This window comes from Miscanthus floridulus, chromosome 8, assembly GCF_019320115.1.
Source record: "Miscanthus floridulus cultivar M001 chromosome 8, ASM1932011v1, whole genome shotgun sequence".
NCBI lineage: Eukaryota > Viridiplantae > Streptophyta > Magnoliopsida > Poales > Poaceae > Miscanthus > Miscanthus floridulus.
In genome coordinates, this window is record NC_089587.1 from 43,571,080 (window position 1) to 43,597,822 (window position 26,743).

A 26,743-nucleotide genomic window follows, 5' to 3' on the forward strand; every position below is an offset into this window, starting at 1 on the left:
CTGTGGTAACCTTTTGTCACATAGGACACCAGATGCTTGGCACCACTTCATCCACCCTGCTTTGATTCTATGGCTAACATCTTCATCAATATCCCCGTCTCTCTGTAGCATTGATCCTAAATATCTAAATGTATCATTCCTAGGCACTACTTGACCTTCCAAACTAATATCTTCCTCCTCCCGAGTAGTCGTGCTAAAGTCACATCTCATATACTCAGTTTTAATTCTACTGAGTCTAAAACCTTTGGACTCCAAAGTCTCCCGCCATAACTCCAGTTTCTGATTCACTCCTGTCCGACTTTCATCAACTAGCACTACATCATCCGCGAAAAAGGCATGTCGCTCTTCTTCTGCAGGGTGTTCCAGTGGTAATTGAAAATAATAGTGGTTTTTTCCAACATGGTAAAACCCAATTTCATTAACGAAGCAACGAAATTACAATGTTTACAAGTTTGCAGACATAACTTCCTGCCAACAACTTCCCCATGCCCATGCCTCTGACCACCAAGGGATCAACCGGCACTGGCCCTACTGAACACATCAAGCAAGACAATAGAACAAACAATATTCGCCAGCAAACACCAACCCAAGTATGGCTACTTAAACTTTTTTCGATACAGGCCAGGGGCACTGCCATCAACATGCAGGCTGGAAAATAGGACAACTACAGAAGACGATCACCTAGCGCCATGAATGATGAGTTGCTGGTCATCTTGGTCGTCTTCCTTCGTAACTTTCTTGTGGAAGTAGAGTGACATCGCCTTCAGGCTCTCCGCTCCTTGCTTCATTTGCCTTTCCATGTCTGGCTTCTGCAAGCCTGCCCAATAATCAAGAAAGGAGCACATCATATAGATAATCTCAGTAGGAGATTTGATTCATTTGTCCTCAAAACAAACAGCATTTCTTGTGCACCATATTGCCCAACAAAGAGCCGCCAGCCCCACTGCATATACAAGTTTACCATTCGGTAAGCTAAGCTTAATCCAAACCTAAAACTGATCAATATTACAAGGTCTGCAACTGACTCCAAGGGCATATGCCATCAGACTCCAAATGTATTTCGCCGTCGTGCATCCAAAAAAGAGTTGTTCCACCGATTCCTTTTCTGTACACAAAGGCACAGATTTGACGTCCTTTCCAATTTCTTTTTGTGAGGTTATCCTTAGTAAGGATAGCGTTTTGAAGCTGAAGCCACATACAGAATTTTCAGGGGGATTTTGGCTTGCCAAATATGTTTAAAGTTTTGACACCGATGGTTTCGATATAAATGTTTATACACTGATTTAACAGAGAAAGTTCCAGATTTTTCTCAATCCCATTTTGCCTTATCCTTCATATTCACATTGCATCTATATAGGATGTCATGCAATCTCCTAAAATGGCTCTGTGGATCCTCCGAAAGGCATATCCTAAAAGCTAGCCGCCAATTTCTCATTTCTATGGTTGCAACTGAGCAAGATTGCTCTTCATTGATCTCATATAACCTTGGAAACTTGTCCTTAAGGGACACCTGCCCACACCACTTAGAACACTAGAAGCTTGTGCTTTCCCCATTACCCACAAGCATGATTCTCCCTCTTAAGTAGATATGTCTTACTTTAAGCAAATCATTCCACACAGGAGAATTGTTGTTGCTTTTTTTCAGCTGGGAAATACCACCAGATTTCATGTATTTCCTTTGAATAATATCATGCCAAATACTGCTAACATTTTCCACCTTCTGCCACCATTTACAAAGCAAACTAATGTTCATTGTTCTCAGATCTTTGGTGCCCAGTCCTCCCTTTTCTTTGGATTTGTTACCTTTACCCATTGGACTAGGTGATATTTCTTTTTTAGCCTTCCCCCTTGCAAAAAAAACTTTTTCTAGTAGTGTCCATATTTTTTATGGTAGAGATGGGTATGAGATACATAGACATGGCGTCCAAAGGCATGCTACTTAGGATGGAGCTAATAAGAATCACCCCCCCCCCCCCCCAAAAAAATAGAGAGATCCCCTGCCATCCATCTAGCCTCTTTACCATCTTTTCCTCAATTGGAAGGCAGTCAACAATATGTAACCTGGTTCCAGAGACAGGGACACCAAGGTACTTGATAGCCCATTTACCAATTGCACAGTTAAACATATTAGAGAAGTCAACCATTTTGTTCATGTCTTGGCTAACCAGAATCACCTCACTTTTTGAAAAGTTAATATTCAACCCAGACATGGCTTCATTACATGTATAAGAGCAGCTTTTCATTCCTTGTTTAACACCATTCCTAGTATAAGAGCAGATTTTGAAAAGTTAAAATAAGCCCCCTGGATATTGTCGATTTTGATGCTAAGGGTCCCAGAGGTCATGATCAGCTTTATCCATTGACACCATTTTTTATTAAGACCTCTTTGTCTGAGACATTCAAGCAACTATTCTGAAGTTTACTAGGCTGTATACTGAATATTTCAAAGAGGTAATACAAAGATTCTACAATTGTATGCAAATAAGCCTAAATTTTAGTCAAATTCAAACATCTTGAGTTGTATGATGCAACTTGCAACAACAACAAAGCCTTTAAGTCCCAAACAAGTTGGGGTAGGCTAGAGTTGAAACCCAGCAGAAGCAATCAAGGTTCAGGCACGTGAATAGCTATCTTCCAAGCACTCCTATCTAAGGCTAAGTCTTTGGGTATATTCCATCCTTTCAAGTCTCCTTTTATTGCCTCTACCCAAGTCAACTTCGGTCTTCCTCTGCCTCTCTTCATATTACTATCCTGGCTTAGGATTCCACTACGCACCGGTGCCTCTGGAGGTCTCCGTTGGACATATCCAAACCATCTCAATCGGTGTTGGACAAGCTTTTCTTCAATTGGTGCTACCCGTAATCTATCACGTATATCATCGTTCCGAACTCGATCCCTTCTTGTATGACCGCAAATCCAACGCAACATACGCATTTCCGCAACACTTATCTATATGATGCAACTCGACTCCTTAAAAATCGCTGCCAGGAATCCCTATATCTCATTCTTTGTTTCCCTCCCCATGTTGTCACTGAGATCGCCTGAAGGACATAAAAATTATTTGTGTCTATGCTCTGGCCTTCTCTTGCTTCGACAGATTCTGATTTGTCTTTAGGTGAGGATAAACAAATGACTGTTCATGCACTGGAGCAATTCCATGTTATCACAGCTCAGTAAACAATTGCATACTCCAGTTTCTGGTTCTAGATATTATCTGGCTAGTTTACTATTGGCAATTAATGATTCCTGAATTGTATTTGTTGAGCTTGTGAATTCGTCGAATAAAGCTTGTGATGTTCTGCATATTATTCTCTTCATTTCTTTCCCTTCTTTTACAGTTTAAGTTTTGCATGTAAAATAACTGCTAGGTCAAGCGATGGATTAAAATTCAAAATGCCTTAACCTCTTAAATCACCTTCTGATGTTAACTGTTAGCTTGAAGCCTTGGACACTTTAAACGTCTCTTTGTTGAGTTGATCTTTTAGCGGGCTATTATTGATTTGTTTCAACTCTTGACAGGCTGCTATTATTCTGGTTGGAGATGGCCGTCTTGGTGGTATTTCATCCACTCTGTCCGTGTATGAAACTTTGTTGCTAAGAGGGTATGATGTGAGCGCAGTTATTTTGGAAGATCATGAGTTATCAAATGACAAATTCTTGCTTTCTTACTTGAGAAACAGGTTTCTATTCATGACCATCTGTTTAATTCTATTATTTTATTAAATGAGTAGTTCTGCTGCTCTACTTCTGTTTATGATAGCTTTAAACTCTATTGATTTTGTTGTTTAGGCTAAATGTGCTTACCTTGCCACAAATTCCTGAAGATCCTTCAGATGACCTGACTGATTGGTTTTCTGAGTCATCCTTAGTTTTTAATTTTCTTAAAGATGCCCTGCAATCATTTCATTTCAGAAGAATAGAGAGGTTAAACAGCATGCAAATAAAATCGAAGGATTTATTGTGGTGACCTTTTACTCAGCACAATCTTGTCCCTCAAGATTCTGTTACAGTAATTGATTCACGTTATGGTGAGAATTTTTCTGTGTACAAGGTTTGTCCACTTTCTAGTTCTACTCTTCTCTCTTCATTATTTCTTCAAAAGAAATTTGTAATGAAGTTCTGGTTGTGCAGCAAGGTTGGCTAACCATTATATTCATTCTCTAAATCTTTGATGTAGATTAAAGACAAAATGCTCGTCCCTCAATTTGATGCATGCGCTAGTTGGTGGACTCAAGGGCCTGATTCTAACTTGCAGGTTATGTTCTCACATTTCCTGCGTATGTGATTTATTTTGCTACAACAAGAACTCCCTTTTACATTTTTTATTGTTAAAGTTGTGTATTTTAACTTTTGACAAGCAATTTTGTAGCCTAAACTTGTATACTGGAACTTTTGACAGGCAATTTTTGTAGCCTAAAGCCCTAAACTTCTCTTTACTCATTAGATTGAACTTGCAAGAGATATGGGTTATGCTGCTGCAAGATATGGTCATGTGATGTTTCCAGAGAATGTTCTTGAGCCTGCACTTCGTTCTGCGGAAGTTTTACTTGGAGGAGTTGGTAAAGGTTTGTCAATTTAGCTTTTCTTCCACTGACTGTAGCATTGGCTCAATTCAAACTCAATGGTACTCTATAATGAATTTGATGTCATATTATATGAAAATTGACTTTTTTCAAGAAAAAAATGAAAATTGACTTGGAGCATGAACTATGTCTCACCTTCCAAATTCTCTTCCTTTTCTTGGATATATCTAGAGCTTATGTGCCTGATGATCTGTTATGTTTACCTCAAGAAAAGAGACAATTATAAGGATGTGTATGACTGTATGTGAAATGAGACATGCTTTTATGGGTCATATCAATAGTTTAACCTTGTACAATATTGTTCCTTTATTTCAATATTTGTGTTATGGTTTTGTTTTCTTATTTATTTCTTGCAACTCTATCCACGTGGCTGATAGCATTATATCTTTTCGTGTGCCTGTCATATTTGTGTTGGCTTATTTGTGTCACAACTTCCCCTCTTTTTTTCTCAGGTTGGGCTTCTCGAGTCTATTATTCAGACAATGGATCCACTGCGATTGAAATTGGTTTGAAGATGGCATTTCGTAAATTTTCTCTTGATCATGGAATTATGGCTGGCTGTGAAAATAGTACAAGAAATGAAAGAAACATTCAGTTGAAGGTATATGACGGCCATACTAAACATCCTTGTCTTCCTTACTTAATTATTGACTGAACTACTAAACAGTTCACAGTCAGAGAATGATGTTTTTTGTTTGTTCTTCACGACCGTCAACCTCAGTTGATCATCATAACCCCTGTGTTTATCTCATTTATTATATTTCATATATGTTTTAGTATTGACAGGGGACAAATTAATATAAATGTTGTATAAATAACTGTAAATTCCCATTTTGTGCATCCTAATATATTCTTAACCACTGATCCCTCTCTAGGTACTCGCTCTAAATGGTTCCTATCATGGTGATACTCTGGGTGCTATGGAAGCTCAAGCTCCATCAGCTTACACATCTTTTCTTCAGCAACCATGGTAATGAATTTGAGCACTGTAGTTACTATACTGAATGTTTTTAGACTTCTCTACTCTTCTTCAGTTCTCTTTCGGAACTGTGCCCTTTTTCTGTCACTTCACTATGCTGATTGTCTTGGTGTTTATACTCTTCTTCAGTGGTTCTCTGTGCCAACTGTGGTCTTTACTGGACCAGCCTTCTCTTTGATAGCCTAATAGGATTTTCTTTTCTAATTTTTTTGAGAACTTAGTAAGACTCGACCACTCCTTTTTTTTACGGTTGGTTATCATATCAGTAAGTAAAGCTGAGATCAGTTACATGAGGTTTCTTTTGTAGGTATTCAGGTTGGGGACTTTTCTAGATCCCCCAACTGTGTATATTAAAAGTGAAGTCTACAATATTTCTTTGCCCCAATCAATGCAGCATGATCCTCAGATATATATGGTGATACATGTCAGTTTCTTGTGTTTGACACATCAGATCTAATTCCTTGTGGGTGTTTATTTAATTTGTTCGTCGATTGAAAGTGTAGGCTTTTCTTCACAAGCTGAAGTCTTTTGCAAGACCAGAACAAAACATTTGCTGCTGATTTGTTTCCGTCCTATATAAAACAGAAACTGTTATGGGGCCTGTTCGTTTGGCTGTGGCTTGTCGTAAACGATCGTAAATTTCCAGCCAGAACAGTATTTTTCTCTTACACAAACCAGCCAGCAGTACTTCTTCACGAACCAGCAACGATACGAACCAGCCAACTGAACAGGCTGATGGTCGGCAACGTCTACCAGCTTCGCGCCAAGAGAAGTGGCTGAATGGTGGACCGTGGCGAGGAGCGCCGGCGCGTGGTCACCAGCCACGGCGCGCCAACTGCGTCGCCCAGGAGTTCGCATCGTCGTTGTGTGATCAGATCGTTTAGGAGCATTAGCTTCCTTGGTTTGTTATCCCTTCACTACTACATTCAGACATATCCCAAGCGGTTCGTAAAGCCCATCACTAGCGCTTTTCGGTCTCGGCAGTAAGCTGTCGGTGGTGATGACATTCTCATCACAGGCCGTTTGCAACCAGAGGTGATAATAGCTTATCACAGTCGGTTCGTATTATAAGCCGGCGGTGATTTGAATTTTCTTCCCAAAAACGGGCCAAAAAAATAGCAAAATCTTTTGTTTCAATCCTAGGAAGCTCCCCCAACTAGATCTAGCTTCATGGTACCGGAAGCTGCTCTCTATATAGCATGTCCATTCCTCTAGTATTCACTTTTTATGATTTAAAATGAATATTTAGAACCTTAAATGGCTTCAGATGAAAAAGTCATGAACTACAAATTTGTTATTCTAATCGAGATCTACACCTTTGATTTTGGTTGTTTCGCCATCCGAGTTCGTTTAACAAATTTGAATTTCAAAACATCAAAACTTTAGCCAGACTTTTGGGACCTCAAATATTTCAAATGAAAAACTCATCAACTGCAAAGTTGTTGTTCTCATCGAGATCTATAACTTTGGTTTTGGTCGATTTTCCATCCATGGTTGTTTGAAAATTTGGTTTTTAAAATTTTGAAACTTCAGATATAAATTTGAGACTATAAATGATTTCTTATGAAATAGTTGTCAACTACAAAGTTGTATATCTCATCGAGATCTACAACTTTGGTTTTAGTCATTTTCCCATCTAAGGTCGTTTGTACAATTCGAAAAAAATTGAATTTCAAAATTTGAGTGCTTCAAACAGAATTTCGGGACTATAAATGGATTCAAATAAAAAAGTTATCAACTACAAAGTTGTCGATCTCGTCAAAGTCTACAACTTTTATATAAAGTTTGTTTTCATCTGACTTTATTTGAAAAAGTTATGAATTTATTTATACTACAGCATGGTTATCACAGCCGTATCATACAACAAGCTAGTGGTGAAAATGTCTTCACCGCTGGTTCATATGGCGAGGCGGCAGTGATGAGGAGCACACTATCACCGCCGGTTGGTGATGCAAAGTAGCTGTGATGATGGACTATCACCACCGGTTGGTAAGACAAAGCGGCAATGATAGTTATCAACCCGCACGTTCTTATGAACCGGCAGTGATACTCTCATCACCAACAGTTCGTATTACAAACCCCAACGGTTTTAGTGATAACGGCGATGATAAAGGTGTTGGTGATAGGTCAATCTATAGTAGTGCTTGAAGTTAGCTGATCAGTTGTTAGGATTGTCGTATAAGTATGGAGCAGTTTGTTTAATGAAAGTTTAGTTAGAGATTAGAGTTAATCTCTCTCTTGCTCTCTGATGCTCTCGCACTCGCACTCACATTCTCTCGTTCGTCTACCCTAGACATCGGCGTCGAGCATGGCGCTGCCACCTTGCCGCCAGGCGTTCAAGCCTCGCCCCTCCACCTCTCACTCATACCCTCTACGCAACAGGCCAAGCTCCAGCAATCTGGTATCAGCTATGTCTTGTTCTGGAGTTTCTTCTGCCGTCGTCATTCCCACCACCACCATGCCACCCGTGATCCTATCTGCCTCTGCAGTCACCAGCTCCCCCATCGTCCCCACCGCACCGCTCCCCGTTCTACCACCACAGCTCACCGCGATCCCCACCAACACCCTCAATGCACTCACCGCCGCCATCTATGGTCTGCAACGTCAGATGGGGGGCATCACCATGCGCATGGCGGCCATCGAAGGTCGTCCTACGGCCTCCGCACCGCCATTCCTATCGTACGGTCTCCCAGGCTACAGTGGCATTCTTCAACTGCTGGCCACGGGTCTTGTCATCTCGGAGCTATCCTCCACACCACCGCTGGTGCCCTCCCTTCCCACACCCGCCCCATCACTGCAAGCCTCCATGGCCGTGTCATCCCAGCCGGGGCAGCCATCACTGGGCATGCCTATCACCCACATCAGTTTTCCCCACTCACCATCCCTAGTTCCCTCCTTCTCGTCGATCATGCAGGTGCCACATCCTCTGTCATCTGCCGCCATGCACACGCCACCTCCCCTTCCCCATGTGCCATTAGAACCTGAGGCTGCGGCCATGCCATGCTATCACAAACTCTCCTTTCCCACCTATGATGGCAAGGATGACCCACAAGGATGGCTCAACAGATGTGACATGTTCTTCCGTGCCCAGCGCACTCCTGACGGCGACAAGGTTTGGCTTGTTCCATCTGACGGGTACCGCCCAACAGTGGTACTACGTCTTGGAGCACGACGTCGGTGAGCCCGCTTGGGAAGAGTTCAAATGCTTATGCCATCAGTGTTTCGAGCCGCCCCTCCGTACCAATCACTTGGCGGAATTGGCTCGCCAGCCGTTCCCGGCCAACGTCGCATCTTATCAGGAGGCCTTACAGGCGAGAATGGCACACGTCGGCCACCTCACTCCGTATCAGTAGGCCCAGCTCTTCACTGGGGGGCTCCTGGAGCAAATTTGCATCGATGTGGAGCTTCAGGACCCTCAAGAATTGCAACGCGCCATGAGCCTAGCGCGCGCCAATGAGCGCCGCAATGCCACGCTGGCCCTGGCGTTGCCGGCTCCACCACCCCGGCCGCCATAACCGCTTCGCCGCCAGTCGTGGGTGCCACTGGGGCACAGCTGGCGTCGTCCTCTGCTCCTCCTCACCCGTTCAAGCAGCTTACACCTACCGAGTTGGTCGATCATCGCAAACTCGGCCTGTGCTACAATTGCGATGAACCATATGTTTGTGGCCACAAGTGCCCGCATCTGTTTTACTTGGAGGTGTCCAACTATGTAGTGGAGGAACCCCGCGTCAGAAGATACGGTGGCCCTCGTGCCAGAAGGCCATACAGAGGTCATCGAAGTCCCATAGGATCGGCCCTAGGGTGCGAAGGAAGGTGACGCCCAGCACCATGTCGTAGGTGTCAATGGGGATGGAGTAGCAGTCGATGGTGAAGATCTCATCAGCAATGCAGATGCCGATGTCACGGGCGAGACCACAGCATGCCACGCGGTCATCGTTAGCGACGATGACGCTGGTGCCCGGGCAGGGCTGGAACTGGAGGCCCACGCGGCGAGCGATGGCGCCACTGACGAAGGAGTTCCGCGCCCTCTTCCCCGCCTTCCAGCTCAAGGACGAGCTATTCGTCGAGGGGGGAGAGATGTTATGGTCAGCAATGTCTACCAGCGTCGCGCCAAGAGAAGTGGCTGAATGGTGGACTGTGGCGAGGAGCGCCAGTGCGCGGTCACCAGCCATGGCGCGCTAACCGCGTTGCCTAGGAGTTCGCATCGTTGTTGTGTGATCCGATCGTTTAGGAGCATTAGTTTCCTTGGTTTGTTATCCCTTGAAGTTAGCTGATCAGTTGTTAGGATTGTGGTATAAGTATGGAACAGTCTGTTTAATGAAAGTTTAGCTAGAGATTAGAGTTAATCTCTCTCTTGCTCTCTAGCACTCTCACATTTGCACTCACGTTCTCTTGTTCGTCTACCCTAGACATCGGTGTCGCCGCCTCGCCACCAGGCGTTAAAGCCTCGTCCCTCCACCTCTCACTCATACCCTCTACGCAACAGTCCAAGCTCCAACAGAAACTGTCAGAATTTTCTCTATCAAGTAGTTCTAAACATCTTGCAGCACTTATTATAGAACCAGGTAAATAAAGTTTCTCTTTGAGCTTCTTGGGATTTTTTTTGCTCTTTAGCCTTTAGTATGTCTACGTTGTTTCATACTAACAGCTGACAAAATCTCAGTACTTTCCCATGCCATTTACTGCTTCAACCTCATTAACCCATATTTGTGTAGTGATACAAGGTGTAGGTGGAATGCTCATGATAGATCCTCTTTTTCCAGCGAGTACTTGTCATAGAGTGTAGAAGTCGAAAAATACCTATCATATTTGATGAGGTATTTACAGGATTCTGGCGTCTTGGTGTGGAGGTAATATTTGACAATACCTTTTCAGAGGATAAATAGATATTTTGTTTGTATTTTATAACCTTGGTAACTTCTCTTTCAGTCTGCTTCAGAGTTACTTGGTTGTTTACCTGATATCGCCTGTTATGCGAAATTGATGATTGGGGTAATTATTCCATTAGCTGCAACCTTAGCAACGGAGGAAGTTTTTGAGGTACTCATCTTGAATGTGTTTGCATAATTGGCCTCAACCACCTTGAAGCATGAATGCATGATCTTTGATGTTATGTCAAAAGTATCACAATGAATGAGCCATTACAGTTTAGCAATGATTCTAGTTTTTACCTGGTCCAGCTTATGGCGCTCTTACATGGCCATTCCTACACTGTGATAGATAAGCCTAGTGCTCGGTAGCACTTGTATCTTACTCTTCTGCATTTTACTTTCCTTGGCTTCTAAGCCTTTGTAATAGAAACATGCTCAGCATCCACTTTAGTGGTTACAAAAATATGCTGGAGCTGGTAGAAAGTAGATGCTGCCCTTTGCCCATAAGAGCAGGGGCACACCCTTGTATCAGGACAAGCCATTGCATTTCCTTTCAATCCAGCGGCCAAGGGCTATGCTACCCCCTGGTAGTTCCCAAATCTGAATCTGAGATCTATTTTGGGCCAACAATTGGTATCGGGGCCTAGGGTTCTTGAGTGAGTGAGCGCCATGTCCACCGCCAGCCAGATCGAGAGAGCGCGTGCCACCGCCGGTGTGGTGATCAACCCTGGTGGTGACGCCATAGGAGCTAGAGCCGGAGATCGCGCGACGCGCCTTGCTGCCGCAAAGGCAGCGGCTACGGTTCAAGCCGCGGTGGCTGCTATTGCAGCACTACACGCCGAGATGGAGCGGGAGGAGCCAGAGCCAGCGGGAGGAGGGTTGCGCAGTCCGATCGGGCGCCGTTGCCAGTCGCCATCACTAGAGCGGTGTCGTGGTCGCTGCAGGCACTCCCCGGTGCTGCAGATTGCCTACTGCAACTCTAGAGCGGGATCACCATGGCCGATGCTCACCAAGGTGAACTACCATGAGTGGAGCCTGCTGATGAAGGTCAAGTTGTAGGCTCGGCGGTTGTGGGAGGTGGTACACGTCGGTGGCGTCAGCTACGACAACGATCGTCAGGCGCTGGAGGCCCTATGCACTGTCGTCCCCACTGGGCTCGGCGCCTCCCTCACCAACAAGGCTACAGTGAAGCTAGCGTGGGAAGTGATCGCCACGGCGCACGTCGGCGGAGATCGCGTACGTCGAGCGACGTTGCAGCGCCTTCGAGGGGAGTGGGAAGGCCTTGCCTTTTAGCCTAGTGAACAAGTCAAGGACTTTGCCCTTCGCCTGACCAACCTGATGGAGCAGATGGTGTGCAACGATGACACTGACCTCACAGAGGAGCGTGCGGTGGAGAAATTCCTCCGCTACATGCCAAAGAAGTATGTGCAGATCATCATGTCAATCGAGACGCTCCTCGACTTCGAGCAGCTCACCGTCAACAACGTGACCGAGAGGCTCAAGGCAGTGTAGGACCGCGAAGAGGGGCCTCATGCCGAGCCAGGTGCCGCCGAAGGCAAGCCGCTGTACACGACGGAGCAGTGGCGCACCTTCGAGAAGGAGGAGGAAGGATTCGGACCATCTGTCTCCTCCAAGGAGCATCGCCGGCGACCACACGGTGGCACAAAGGAGGAGAAGGGGCCCTAGGGTCAGGCAGATGCTGATGGCGGCACCGCTGGCGAGCACAAGGCGACCCAAGATGACACCTGTAACAACTACAGCAGGTCCCGCCATTGGGCCAAGGACTGTCGCCTTCCTCCATGCCACGGTGGGCAGGCTCACGTCGCACAAGCAGGGGAGGAGGATGCTGCTCTGTTCCTGGTGCACGGGTGCATCGAGCCAAAGCAAGAAGCAGGGGAGGGGGTGAAAGGTCCAAGCTTTCCCCTTTCCATGTTGGTTGGCTCCACACACCTCCACCTTGACGAACGGTGCGCCCACACCTTCCTTGGCAAAGGCACAGACGATGACAAAATCAACGGCTAGTACCTCGACACCGGTGCCACACACCACATGACTGGTTGGCTCGAGTTCTTCTCTGACTTGGACTTCAGTGTGAAGGGCTCCATCAAGTTCGGTGATGCCTCCACCATCGAGATCAAGGGAGTCGGCTTGATCATCTTCAAGGCCAAGACAGGGGAGCACTGCGTCCTCATCGGCATGTACTATAACCCGGCCTTGAGGAACTCCATCATCAGCGTGGGGCAGCTGGACGAGAATGGCTCTCGGGTGGAGATTGAGGACAGCATGCTGCGTATCTAGGATACAAGTCGTCATCTTCTCACCAAGGTGAATCGGGGAAGCAACCACCTTTACGTGCTTCATGTGTAGGTGGCGCACCCCCTTTGCCTTGCCATGTGCCAGGATGATGAGGCGTGGCGCTGGCATGAGCATTTCGGGCATCTTCACTTTGAGGCCCTAAAATAGCTCAGCAAGGAGGAGATGGTCCGTGGCATGCCCTGCGTCGACCACATCGAGCAGCTCTATGACACTTGTGTGGTGACCAAGCTGAAGCGCCGACCCTTCCCGCGTAAAGCCTCCTACCGTGCCACTAAGCAGCTTGAGCTGGTGCACGGCGATATCTACGGCCCAGTGTCATCGGCAACTCTTGGAGGTCAGCGCTACTTCCTACAGCTCATTGACGACACCACCCGCTACATGTGGGCCATGCTGCTCGACTCCAAGGCGGCAGATCTAGACGCCATCAAGCGCCACCAGCAGTCGCGGAGAAGGAGTGCGGCTGCAAGCACTAGGTGCTCCACATGGACAATGATGGCAAGTTCACGGTGGCTGGGTTCACGGCATACTACGCCGATGAGGGGATTCAGCGCCACTACTCTGTGCCCTACTCACCATAGCAGAACGGTGTGGTTGAGCACCGCAATTAGATGGTGGTGGCAGCGGCACGTGCCCTCCTCAAGCAGCGCGGCATGCCAACGATCTACTAGGGTGAGGCCATAATGACTACTATGCACCTGCTCAACCGCTCGCCGACCAGTGCTCTCGATGGCAAGACACCATATGAGGCCTGGCACAGGAGCAAGCTGGCAGTTAGCTATCTGCACGTCTTTGGTTGCCTCGCAGCTCGCTGGGAGTCTTCATCGGCTACGTAGAGGGGGCTAAGGCCTACCGCTTGCTCAACCCGGTGACATGGAGCGTGCACGTGGTGCGCGATGTTGTGTTTGATGAAGGACATGGCTGGGCATGGGACAAGGTGGTGGGCGACGGGTCGCCGGCCGCGCTCTGTGACTTCACCGTTGAGTACACATGGGTGGGCGGTGTTGAGGGAGCACAAGGTGCATCCTCATCGATGATTGGGTCTTCATCACCAGCGTTGACCTCTTCATCAGCTCCATCGCTCTCGCATTCACCAAATCTGGGGGAGCTCAGAAGCCCATCGGCGGTGGTCGGCAGTCCATCGGTGGCTATCGGGAGCTCACCGACGCTCCAGCCGACCTCTCCGGCGCACTAGCCGATCTCCTCGGCATCTTCTACCTCGCCCGCTGTGACACCAGCGCACGTAGGGCAGCCAGAGGTCAAGTACGCGACGCTGCTAGAGGATGATGAAGACCGCCTGGACGCCTATTGTGACGATGAGCCCCTCGGGTACCGCATGGTGGCGAACATCCTCCGAGAGCAGTCTCCACTAGACCAGCCCGAGCGGCTCTTCGCCCAGCTACATCTGACGCACACCGGTGAGCCGACCACTTATGCTGAAGCATAGGGTGATCCGGCGTGGTGGACAGTGATGGAGCAGGAGCTCAACTCTATCAAGCAGAACCGCACCTAGGAGCTGGTGTCACTACCTGACGGCCACCGCACCCTGAAGTGAGTGTTCAAGTCAAGAAGGACGAGCTGGCCATGGTGATCAAGCACAAGGCGTGGCTGGTAGCACACGGCTTCGTCCAGCAAGAGGGGATCAACTATGACGATGCCTTCGCCCCCGTGGCGCGCATGGAGTCAGTCCTTGTCCTCCTCACACTGGTAGCTCAAGAGGGGTGGCAAGTCCACCACATGGACATGAAGTCCGCCTTCCTCATCTCAAGGATGAGGTCTATGTGCGCCAGCCACCTAGCTACGCCATCGTTGAAGAAGAGGGGAAGGTGTACCACCTACGCAAGGCACTCTACGGCCTGCGCCAGGCACCGCGCGACTGGAAAGCGAAGCTCAACGCCACACTCAAGAAGATGGGCTTCAAGCAGAGCACACACGAGGCGGCGGTGTACCGGTGGGGCAGCGGACGCAACATCTTACTGGTCGGTGTCTATGTCGATGACCTCATCATCACTAGCGCTGAAGATCAGAAGGTGAAGGTGTTCAAGGCGCAGATGAAGAAGGCGTTCAACATGAGCGACCTCGGCCTTCTTTGCTTCTACCTCAGCGTTGAAGTGTGCTAGGACGCCAGCAGGATCACCCTCCGCCAAACCCACTATGCCAAGCGCATCCTCGAGCTCGGTGGCATGACAGGCTACAATCCGGCCCATGCCCTGATGGAGGAGAAGCTCAAGCTGAGTTAGGAGAGCACGGTGGAGGAGGTCAATCCAACCCATTACCGGTGGCTGATCGGGAGCTTGCGCTACCTGGTCCACACCCGGTCGGATATCGGGTACATGAGCCGATTCATGGAGCGGCCGATGATGAAGCATCTGTAGGCCGTCAAGTGTATCCTGCGCTACGTGGCAGGCACCCTCGACTACGGTCTTCACTACGGAAGGGCCCCCGACATGATGCGATTCGTTGTCTACTGCGACAGCGACCTCGTCGACGATGTGGACACCAACAAGAGCATAGCCGGGACGATGTTCTTCCTCGGTGATTGCTTGGTTAGCTCGTAGTCCCTCAAGCAGAAGGTTGTGGCCCTCTCAAGCTGTGAAGCAGAGTACATCGCCACCACCACTGTAGCAACTTAGGCACTATGGCTGTCAAGGATGCTGGCAGAGCTCCTTGCAGGAAGGTGGATGCGGTTGAGCTGAAGATAGACAGCAAGTCTGCTCTAGCTGTGGCCAAGAATGTCTTCCATGAGAGAAACAAGCACATCCGCATCAAGTACCACTTCATTAGGGATTGCTTGGAGGACGTGAGCATCAAGGCCAGCCACATTGCCACTATTGATCAGCTGGCCGACATTCTCACCAAGTCGCTAGGAAAGTCTAAGTTCTAATAGATGAGGGAGAGGATTGGGCTACAGCAGATCGCTTCCAGTGCTCGGCACAAGGCTTAGGGGGAGAATGACATAAGCCTAGTGCTCGGCAGCACTTGTATCTTACTTTTCTGCATTTTACTTTCCTTGGCTTCCAAGCCTTTGTAATAGGAATATGCTCTGCATCCACTTTAGTGGTGAGAAAAACATGTTGGAGCAGGTAGAAAGTAGATGCTGCCCTCTGCCCATAAGAGTAGGGGCACACCCTTATATCAGGACAAGCCATTGCATTTCCTTTCAATCCAAGCGGCCAAGGACCAAGCTGCCCTCTCGTAGTTCCCAAATCTGAATATGAGATCTATTTTGAGCCAACACACTGCTCATGCCTTGGGCTGTACTGCAGCACTAAAAGCTATGCAGTGGTACTCGAACCTTGATACTGACCACATGAAGCTCAAGGAGGTAATGAAATATGCTGTGAGTAGGTAGAAACTAGTTATTTAAAGTAACTCACAAGAATTTTAGAATAACTCAAACTAAGATAGACTAAAACTATGGTTTGTGATACTCCCTTTGAGTGTCCTTACCTCTTTGATATATGATATACTGCCGTTACATAAGTACACATATTTCTTTTTTTAAGCCATGGCATTCCTAAAGAACACTTGTATCTGAATCGTATTTATATACAAGTATAATATCATTTGAAGGAGAATAGGAGCATGTCCTTTTATGAAAAGGCTATGAATAGATGGATTATCAGAGAGACCCTGGATAGCCACCCTTCCTGGGGGACTATCTTAGGATTCTTGCTTGACTCTAAACTGATACATGATGGTCCCTTTTATAGAGACAACTTAATTACTTGACCCCTAAAGAAATATCCTAACCGAATCAATCTAACTTATCCCTTGCCATAACATGTCCGTTCTCTTAACATTATATCTTGCCCATTCATGCATGTAATTATGCACTTCAAAAGATAACTGATAAGGTTTACTCTCAATTTGCAGTTGCGGGATGGCACACTTGTTAAGAAGTTTGTAACACCCAAAAATTTCAGTCTTTTGAAATAAGAAAAATTTGATTTAATTATGCAATTATATGTGCTTTTTCAAATTTAGGAAATAATATTTTTATGAAATTAAAAGTAAATATAAGGATAGAAACATGTTGATGCATTCATGCTGCTGCACATTTGTTTTTGTAATGATTAGCTTTGACTAAAATTTGAATTGAATTCAAATTCAAATTGAAAATGAGTTTGGAAAATTTATTTGGAAAAAAGAAAAAAAAAGAATTTCCTTTTTCTCTCCCCTCTCTTCCTCACTTTCGGCCCGATTGACCTTTTTCCTTCCCCGTGGCCCGCTCGCCCTCCCCTCTTCCCTTCCTGGGCCGGCCCAGCTCGCCCAGGCGGTCGTTGCCGCGCCTTCGCCCCGCTCTCAGCCGTTGACGGTTCGGGCCCACATGTCGCCGTCCCCCTCCTCCCGCAACCGCACCGCGCGCGTCAGCCACAACTGCCGCCGCTCTATGCCCACGTCGCGCGTCGTGGGAGCGACCCCCCCGCGCCCGGCCTCTACAAAAGTGAGTCGTGACCCCGCCGCCCTCCCTGTTGTTCGTCCCCGCTCCTTCTTCGCGTTCGCTAGGCGTAGAGAAAGCCGTAACCGCCGCACGGAGGAGCACCGTGATCCGCCGTCCACCCCTCCGCGCGGACAGCCGTCCCCGAGCCGCCTTCGTCCGTTTTCCCCCACGACAAGAACCCCCTTGCTTCTCTCTACCTCCCCATGTCGTTATTTTCAATTTTCATGGCTTGTATGACCATTTTCGTGTGCGCCCGATAGCTCCCGGCCGCTGGCCATGGTGTCCGCTGCCTCGGCCGCGTCCTCTGGCCGCTGTATCGGCCTAGCCGAGGTCCCCTTCACCCCACCGTCTCCCGGTGCCCTCGGTTCTTCGAACCGTGGCCCGTAGGCCAAGTTCCGTGCGCTGGTGACCTCCTCGCCGCCGGCAATGGCTGCACCACCGCGGTTGCACTGTTCTGGCCGGTGCCTCCCTTTCTCTCTCTTCCCCTCTCTAATCCGAGCCGTCCGTTGCTTGATCAACGGCTCTGAGTGGCCGATACCCCTTCGCGGGTGATTTTGCTAAAGAGTCCCTCGAGTTTGGACAAATAGAACCCGCCGTCCATAGCACAAATTCTAGAGTACGCTTTCCCCTTTTGAAAACACAAAATACACTGTTTTAGTCCAAAATACGATTTCGGTATTTACAAAAATGTCATTGCACTATTTTGCTCATAGAATCGCCGTTTTAGCTCCGAATTGACCCGTTCAAATTGCGTTAGGTTCGCAATTAAGTTCTCTACTTATTAATACCACTGTTAATCATGTTTGCAACTTTTAAATTTCATGGTTAGATTTAATTAAATAAATTGCTATAGGAAATCCTGTTGAAATCATAACTTTTGCGTATTAGCTCTGTTTTTCGTGAACTTCGCGTTGCTGTGATCGTAGCGAGACGTAGATTCTTTTCATAAACATTTTAATTTGTTTTCTATACTGCTGGTGTACTGTTCTAACTGTAGTATTATTTGCTTTGCATGAATGCTCCTAGAATGTTGTATGTTGCTGTGTTGGTCGTGTTCAGACGGTGAGGAGAACGTTGGTGACTAGGAGTACTTTGACGACCAGCAGGATCAGCATGAGTTTGCTAACCAAGGCAAGTATAGCATGGGCCTACCTTGATGTCCTATTCACTTTAATCATTCACTCATGTGCATGTGTCTAACTTTGATAACCATAAGGACATCCTAGTTATTTGATGACGTGTTCCCTTGACTCCTTTGGGTTAATTGCATATGGGTAGATTGCTAGCGCTTTAACTGAACATGGTCTACACAATGGTTAATGGTTCTATGGAACTAAAGGTAAAACATGCTTTATAACAACTGATCCATAGGGCGAAGGAGCAAATGACTTTCAATCATGTTGCTCTCGGCCCTCCATAAGGACTTATCTGTCGGCAAAAGCTGGGACTGACAGTGCAACCGTGAGAGTCATATGGCTCTGACTTTAGCTCAGTAATAGGATCTTTTCTAGCTTGTTAGAGGTTACCTTTATGGCGCAAAAGGGGCTTGCCACATTGGGTATAGGACTGCCTCTGTTCCTATGTGTATAGCCACGATGGATATGTGCCATAGGAAAGGGGGGTTCCTACATCTGCCTACCGAGGAAACCGAGCGGCCCTAACTTGTTAGAGAAACCTATGAAATGGCTTCATAGTGTACCCTGCCCGCTCACCTTGGCAGTGATATGGGAGTAATTAACCCGGGCATATGGGAATCACGACTTGCGGTGAATGTGCACCACCTTTGCAGAGGGTTACAAACTGTTATAACAGCCATGCTCACGGTCACGAGCGGCCCGGAAAACTCACAGAATAATTGGTTACTCATTGTGATTCATTTATGATGGTATACGATGATAATATGATGCAAATGATTCTGATATCTGATTATGTGGGTATAAATGGGAGCTTAAGCATAACTTGATAATACTTGATAATAAAATCTTGACTTACTAAAAGTGTTAACTGTAGTAAACCAGTGTCATCCTTTTTGAGCTACGTAACCCCATGTTATCTTGTTAAGTACGGGAAGTACTTACGCTTGTTTACTTTCTATATTTGGATAAAAATCCCAGATGGGTAACAGATGACAATGTGTATGAGGAGTTTCCTGAGGATTATTAGGCTTGTGGTCAACCAGTTGACCTTCTCTGTGATGGAGTTCCACGAGAGAGTTATCATTTTATTTTCCGCTGTGTTGTGTAAGACTATGTGTTGTTATTAATCGTGTTGTAAGATACACCGTGATGATACTTTATATAATTTGTCGACTTATGTGTGTGACTGATCCCTAGGCACACATGAGCTTTATGCATTCAATTTTATCCTTAAAATTGGGTGTGACAAATTGGTATCAGAGCCGTGTTGACTGTAGGACGCAAGCCTAATTAGAAACGGTCGTTTTAGCATCTTTGCTCCTCTGGTTTCATGCTTACTGTCTTATTCTTGTTATTTTATTAAAACATTTATGCTTTTCATTCCTTAATCTATTATATAAAATTGTTGATTCAAATTCTATCTCACTTTAAATCTATAGATGTCTCATAACCTGAAGACCGCCTGCCTCAGCACTGCAGGCTACCGTGCCTTGTTCACCCCCCGTGCTCCACAGGCGGAGAAGGAGATTGTGATCATCTCCGATGATGAGGAGATGGCTACCCCGACACCTGCACCTGCTCCTACTCCAGCTGTTGCACCTGTCTATCCTACTGTAGCTACCCCAGAGGAGTCATCAGCTACTTCACCTACACCTGTGCCATCCCCAGCTGTCCCTGTGGTGGATGAGGAGATAGGCTGGAAGTGCAAGTACTACTTCAAGCCAGCCCTAGAGACGGCCTACTACCACACCCTCCTTACACATGTGCTGGATGACTACTATCCTGATCTGCACGCCTCCATTAGCTATAATTGTGTAGAGTACCAGCATCCTTTGGAGGCAACCTTTTGGAAGGTAGAGCTGGTTGTCACTGCTTGGAATGACATAAAGAATAGACATGAGGTGGAGACTGTCCACCGTGCCACTGCCAGGAGGGCCCATGCATTAGATGCATGGAAGATGCAGCGCAGGACGCCTACATCTACTACCATGGCCGTCGTTTTGAGGCCATGAAGGAGGATCGTTTTAGGTACCTTCCTCACAATGATCATGAGGGTAACTGGCAGGTCCTGGCACCACCAGAGAGTGACCCAACTCTGGAAGCAACAATGCAACATGTCCATGCCATGCAGGGGATAGATGAAGAGGTCAAGGGAGAGCTATGTGCATCACAGAGGGCCAAGAGACGCCTCCAGAAGCAAGTTGATGAACTACGTGCTCAACTTGGGCAGCCACCTATCTACAAGAAGAAGTGTCGGTCATTCACCATGATTGACACCGCCCCATAGATGTTAGGTGCCTTGTTTAAGATTACAACATTGTTAGTTCGTAAGTCATGTCTAGTCTTGTTTGGTCTTGTGAACTTTAATGATTAGATGTTTTTAATTGTGAACTTGGATGATTTGGAGTTTGTTTGATTGCTGGAGGTTTGTGGGCATGTCCACAACTTCCTTAGGTTTGAACCTTAAGTTTAGATGATGTTCTTAATGTAGATGAGTTTGCTTTATCTTATCTCTGTTGTGCTGTTTTCTGGAGCAACCTGTGTTCTTTATCTTGTATCTAGAAATCTGGGCTGCCAAAAATTCTGAAATTTTTGTGGAGATAACTAGACTTGTGTATCTTTCAAATGTCTCTAGAATCAGGTCAATAGCTGTTCAGGTTTGTGAGATCTAGCTGTCACAAGTTGAGGTTTCTGCGCAGACTGGAACCCAGAATAGATTCGGTTTAGCTCTATTTTTGACCATGTGTATGTTAGAATCTGTAAAAGTGATCTAAATAAAAGTTGTAGCTGATCTCCTAAGATTTCCAACCGTTCTTGGTATAGCTCTGTTAGACCTCTGAAAATTGAGTTATAACAGATTTACTGAACTGATGTATTTGAATCTTGTCCAGAAAATTTTTAGCATTGTTCCTTATCTTTATAAGCTCTCTATAAATTGAAAATCTCTAAAATTTTGCGCATTTGTTGGAAAGCAGATGGCCGCAAGAGGAGGAAGAGGCAGAGGCCGTGGTCGTGGGCGTGACGCTCTCATAAATCCACCACCACCTCCACCAGAGACTATGGAACAATTGATGGGAATGCAAGCACAATTGATGCAAGCTATGATGCAACGCTTGGATAACGAACCTGCAAGAGGACCACTGCCTGTTCAGGTCAGAGATAAGCGTGGAGAGTTTATGAAGGGTCGTCCACCGATGTTCACCCATGCCTCAGACCCTATGGAGGCAGATGATTGGTTGCGTGCTGTGGAGAAGCAACTTAACATAGCACAATGCAATGATCTTGAGAAGGTGTTGTATGCTTCTAGTCAACTCCAAGGAGCAGCTCAGGATTAGTGGGATTCTTTCTAGTATGGACGCCCAAACAATGCTCCTACTATCACCTGGTAGGAATTCAAGGACAACTTCCGGTCATATCATATCCCCGATGGACTGGTGGAATTGAAGCAAGAGGAATTCAGATCCCTTAAGCAAGGATCCATGACTGTGGTGGAGTATCATGACAAGTTTGCTCAACTGTCATGCTATGCTCCAAATGATATAGCTGAGGATAAGGAGAAGCAACGACATTTCCTCAAGGGACTTTATGATGGCCTGCAGCTCTAGCTGATGTCCAACACCTACCCTAACTTTCAGTCATTGGTGAACCGCGCTATTGTGATTGACGATAAATGCAAAGAGATGGAAGCCAAGAAGAGGATACTTCAAGGGCAAGCTTCTGGAAGCAGCACCCGTCCGCGTGCCTATCCCCAGCAGAGTTTTCAGCAGAGGAATCAAGGACCATCTAACCAGGGAAACCATGGTCAATATCCTCAGCGTAACCAGTTCCAGCAACGCCCTCAGTACCAGCAATAGTATGGTAATCAACGTCCCCCGCAACAGACTGGCAATCCAGCAACATGCCAGGGAATATCCAACAATGCTCCTATGAAGAGTGGTGCACCCAACAACCCCAATGCATGCTACCGCTATGGAGAAGTAGGTCACTATGCTCATCAGTGTCCAAAGAAGCAGAACCAGCAAGCTCCTCAGAACCAGACTGGCAATCAGAAACTCAATGCCCGACCACCTCACACTGCGAAGGTGAACTATGTGTCCTCTGATGTAGCTCAGGAGACGCCCGAGGTCATGTTGGGTACATTCAGTGTCAACTCTATCTCTGCTACAGTACTTTTGATTCCGGTGCTTCGCATTCTTTTATTTCCCAAGCTTTTGTTAGAATGCATAGCATACCCTTGTGTGACATGAAAAACCCCATCCTAGTAAATTCACCGGGAGGTAGTATGCCTGCTTCTTATTGGAGTCCCTCAACTAGCATTTCCTTAAGGGGGTAGACTTCAAAGTGAAACCTATTGTGTTGAGAACAACAGGAATTGATCTTATTCTGGGAATGGATTGGATGAAACAACACCGGGCAGTGATTCGGTGTTAGGAGAAATCTATGATTGTGACATCACTCAATGGAGATAGAATCTATGTAGAAGTGGTAGTGCAAGCTCAGCCTATAGCCACAGTGAACCAGCTGGATGGTGATGCCCATAAACAAGATCGTGTTGTGGAGGAGTTCCCGGATGTCTTCCCCGATGACTTGACAGGTATGCCACCTGACCGAGACATTGAATTTATTATTGAATTATTACCTGAAACTGCACCAATAGCTAAACGTCCATATAGAATGGGGGTTTATAAATTAGAAGAGCTTAAGAAACAACTAAAAGAGTTGCAAGAAAAAGGTTTCATATGTCCTAGTTCTTCCCCATGGGGGCACCTATGATCTTTGTGGATAAGAAGGATGGTAGTCAACAGATGTGTGTGGATTACCGTTCACTTAATGAGGTTACTATCAAGAATAAATACCCTTTGCCTAGAATTGATAATTTGTTTGATTAGTTGAGAGGAGCCTATGTGTTCTCCAAGACCAAGACAGCATTCACTACATGGTTTGGCTTGTATGAGTATGCCGTTATGTATTTTGGATTGACCAATGCACCTGTATACTTTATGTATCTGATGAATAAGGTGTTCATGGAGTTTCTTGATAATTTTGTGGTGGTATTCATTGATGACATACTGATATTCTCCAAGACTAAAGAAGAACATACTAAACAGATAAGGTTGATCTTGCAAAAGCTTAGAGAACATAAGTTGTACGCTAAGTGGAGCAAGTGTGAGTTTTGGTTGAAGGAGGTCTCTTTTCTGGGTCATGTTGTCTCCAATGGTGGAATAGCAGTGGATCTAGGCAAAGTGCAAGATGTGTTGAATTGGAAACCACCAACCAATGTAAGTGAGATTCGTAGCTTTTTGGAATTGGCTGGATACTACAGGAGGTTCATTAAAGGTTTTTCCAAGCTTGCTAAGCCTATGACAGCTCTGTTGGAAAAGAATGCTAAATTTGTATGGTCGGATAAATGTCAGGCAAACTTCGACGAGCTAAAGAAGAGATTGACTACAGCTCTAGTATTGATTTTGCCTGACTTAAGCAAGAACTTCTCTATATATTGTGATGCATCTTGTTTGGGCCTTGGATGTGTGCTTATGCAGGAAGGAAGAGTGGTGGCATATGCATCTAGACAATTGAGGAAGCATGAGTTGAATTACCCTACTCATGACTTAGAATTGGCAGTTGTGGTTCATGCTTTGAAAATCTAGAGACATTATCTAATTGGGCATAAGAGTGATATCTATACAGATCATAAGAGTTTGAAGTATATCTTTACCCAATCATATCTGAATCTGAGACAACGTCGTTGGTTAGAATTGATCAAAGACTATGATTTGGAAGTGCATTATCATTCGGGAAAAGCAAATGTCGTAGCTGATGCACTTAGCAGAAAGAGTTATGCTAATAGACTTGGGATGACATTTATGTCAGCAGAGTTGTGTGATGAAATGGAGTATCTCAACTTGAGTCTTGTCACTAATGCAATGGAATTGGTGATAGAGCCTACATTGGAGCAAGAGATACACAAAGGTCAATTGGAGGATGAGAAACTAAAAGAGATAGTGAAGAATGTAGTGCTTGGAAAGGCACCAAGATTCAGGATGGATGAGAATGGTACTCTTTGGTTTGGGAAAAGGATATGTGTACCTGAAGTGAAGGCTATCCGTGATGCCATTCTACAAGAGGCACATGAATCTGCCTATTCCATACATCCTGGAAGTACCAAGATGTATTTGGATCTCAAGGAGAAGTATTGGTGGTATGGATTGAAGAGAGATGTGGCAGAGTATGTGGCTTTGTGTGACACTTGTTAAAGAGTGAAAGTTGAGCATCAAAGACCTACAGGCTTGTTACAACCATTAAAGATTCCTAAATGGAAATGGGAAGAAGTTGGTATGGATTTTATCATAGGTTTGCCTCGCACTCAAAGAGGTTATGATTCAATATGGGTAATAGTGGATCGACTCACCAAGGTTGCTCACTTTTTACCAATCAAGACTACCTATATGGGTGCAAGGCTAGCAGAGTTATACATGGAAAGAATAGTGTGCTTACATGGTGTTCCCAAGAAAATTGTGTCGGATAGAGGCACTCAGTTTACATCGCAATTCTGGCAGAAAGTACATAGATCTTTGGGGACAAAGTTGAATTTTAGTTCTGCTTACCACCCGTAAACTGATGGATAGACTAAAAGGATCAATCAGATTTTGGAAGATATGTTGAGAGCTTGTGCACTACAGTATGGTAATAGTTGGGATAAGAGTCTGTCATACGCAGAGTTCTCGTACAACAACAGTTACCAGAAGAGTCTCAAGATGGCACCTTTTGAGGCGTTGTATGGACATAAATGTAGAACGCCTTTGTTCTAGAATCAGACTGGTGAAACTCAAGTGTTTGGACCCGATGTCCTTAGAGATGCGGAAGAACAAGTGAGAATGATTAGAGACAACTTGAGAGTGGCTCTGTCCCGACAGAAGAGTTACGCTGATACTCGTAGAAGAGAGCTAACTTTCGAAGTTGGTGATTATGTGTACCTGAAGGTGTCACCAATGAGAAGTGTGAGAAGATTCAATATGAAGGGTAAGCTAGCACCGAGGTATATTGGACCTTTCCAAATTATAGAGAGACGTGGAGAAGTGGCCTATCAATTGGAACTACCGGAAAGTTTGTCAGGTGTGCATGATGTGTTCCATGTTTCTCAATTGAAAAAGTGTTTGAGAGTACCAGAAGAGCAGATTCCTTTGGAAGAGCTTACTATTAAGGAAGATCTTACATATGAAGAGTATCTGATAAAGATCTTGGAAACTGCAGAAAGAGTTACAAGAAGCCGAACTATAAAGATGTGCAAGGTGCAGTGGAATCGGTATACAGAGGATGAGGCCACTTGGGAAAGAGAAGAGGATCTGAGAAAGTCTTATCCCCAACTATTTGAGTAAGCAATCACCCGAATCTCGAGGACGAGATTTATCTTAAGGGGGTAGAATTGTAACACCCAAAAATTTTAGTCTTTTGAAATAAGAAAATTTTGATTTAATTATGCAATTATATGTGCATTTTCAAATTTAGGAAATAATATTTTTATGAAATTAAAAGTAAATATAAGGATAGAAACATGTTGATGCATTCATGCTGCTGCACATTTGTTTTTGTAATGATTAGCTTTGACTAAAATTTGAATTGAATTCAAATTCAAATTGAAAATGAGTTTGGACAATTTATTTGGAAAAAAAAGAATTTCCTTTTTCTCTCCCTTCTCTTCCTCACTTTCGGCCCGATTGACCTTTTTCCTTCCCTGCGGCCCGCTCGCCCTCCCATCTTCCCTTCCTGGGCCAGCACAGCTCGGCCAAGCAGCCGTTGCCGTGCCTTCGCCCCGCTCTCTACCGCTGACGGTTCGGGCCCACCTATCGGCGCCGTCCCCCTCCTCTCGCAACCGCACCGTGCGCGTCAGCCGCCGCTCCGCACCCACGTCACGCATCGTGGGAGCACCCCCCCCCCCCCGCGCTCAGCCTCTACAAAAGTGAGCCATGACCCCGCCGCCCTCCTTGCTGTTCGTCCCCGCTCCTTATTCGCGTTTGCCAGGCGTAGAGGAAGTCGTAACCACCGCACGAACAGCCGTCCCCGAGCCGCCTCCGTCCATTTTTCCCCCGTGGTAAGAACCCCCTTGCTTCTCTCTGAAGCGACCCCAATTTCCACGAAGGGAAATCCATAGCACCGTAGTGTAATAAGACCATAGAAGGTCATATTACCCAAATTCCAGTCAAATATCACATCCATACAACGATAATATCAGAGTACAAATAGTGCGGAATTACTTAAATTATTACATCGCCGCATTGGCGGAATCAAAAGTAGCATTCATTCAGAACAGCTTGAAGTTAAGATCGCCAAACTCAAGCGTAGGCACGAACCCCTCATCCATCAAACTCCTCGGAGCTATACTCCTCAGCAGAACCTATGTGCCAAAATTTATCAGTACG

General features: G+C 45.9%; 1 pseudogene; it reads left to right on the forward strand.

The window, feature by feature from the left end:
- LOC136471799 (bifunctional dethiobiotin synthetase/7,8-diamino-pelargonic acid aminotransferase, mitochondrial-like) overlaps nt 1-26,743 on the forward strand; it is a 48,310-nt pseudogene that overhangs the window by 2,133 nt on the left and 19,434 nt on the right.